The sequence below is a fragment of the Cynara cardunculus genome (assembly GCF_001531365.2).
Source record: "Cynara cardunculus var. scolymus isolate 2C chromosome LG 12, CcrdV1, whole genome shotgun sequence".
NCBI lineage: Eukaryota > Viridiplantae > Streptophyta > Magnoliopsida > Asterales > Asteraceae > Cynara > Cynara cardunculus.
In genome coordinates, this window is record NC_037539.1 from 24,304,249 (window position 1) to 24,305,667 (window position 1,419).

A 1,419-nucleotide genomic window follows, 5' to 3' on the forward strand; every position below is an offset into this window, starting at 1 on the left:
CCTGTCTAGCTATGTGTGAAGACTGCTCCAGCTTCAGCGAATGATGATGAGRCCTTCAGGTCATTCCAGCATTCAGCGATCAAAGGAAGCTTGCTTAGCACGATTGTTGTTGTTTTTTCCTTGTACACACAAAAGGACAAACCCATACCCTTACCAAAGATAGTACGGTACGGAGCCGATTAGTCGACTCTTTGTCCATCATCTTTAGGTAAGGATGTCTGTTCATAAATAGTGCTTTTGTACTATTTACTGTAACAAAGGACAAGCCTTCCTTTTAAGGCTTGACACGCACTCTAAACCTACCATACTGCATTAAATGAACATTTAATRCACTGGGTATAAATAGAAGTGTTTTCTTCTCCATGTAGAGTGCGCGTCACTCTCTTACTCATTTTTACTTTAAGCTTCTTTCAGCTTAAGTAAAAGAATCCCCCAGCAATATCTTTTCTTATATATTGCTAATCTTTGTGTGTATCTAAAGATTGTTTAGATAGGTTTCTCTCAACTTATCTTTCCGCAAACAATCTTGTAAAATCTGTATTGATCTTCTTTATCAATATATATTTTAAATTTGAAAATTGTGTTTGTATTCATCCCCCCCCCCCTTCTACAAACTGTTTAGTATTCTTGTAGACCCTTTTGGGACCAACAGAAGATGAAATAGAAATCGACGGCGCTTTCTTTATCGAATTGGAAATTACAAACTCTCAAGAACCCTAATCGACTCTCACGAGATGTATCTGAATCTATGTTTTTACAATAAATTCTCTATTTTCTCTCTTCCTTTTTCTCTACCTGAAACACTACTTATATAGGCAGTAATTCATGATAATCTGAATAGGATTAGCCTTATCCAAAATAGGATTAGCCTTATCCAAAATAGGATTAGCCTTATCCAGAATAGGATTCTGAAGATAGTCGTCTTGAAGGACCAGAGGATAGACCAGAGGATAGACAGACCACAGAGGCTCTGGTCCTCCAGAGGCTCTGGTCAATACAACCAGAGGCTCTGGTCAATACAACCAGAGGCTCTGGTTCTCTTCACCTCCAGAGGCTCTGGTCAATACAACCAGAGGCTCTGGTCCTACTTACAGAGGCTCTGGTGTCTCTTACAGAGGCTCTGGTTTTGGTGTCTCTTCACAGAGGCTCTGGTGTCTCTTACAGAGGCTCTGGTCGTCCATACTTGGTCGATTTAGCACAGCGGCTGGTCTTCTTCCAGACTTAGACGTTTTGGCACAACAGCATCTTCAGATGTTCAATTCTTAGCCCCGATTGCTTAATAAAACTTTTTGAGATAATTATTAGGATCAATTTGATGCTAACAGAAATTGAAGACTTCAGTGTGATTCTGAGTTAACAATGATAAAATAACATAATATAAAAGGGTAGCATGGGTGTAAGACTTATGGTGAAATGTAA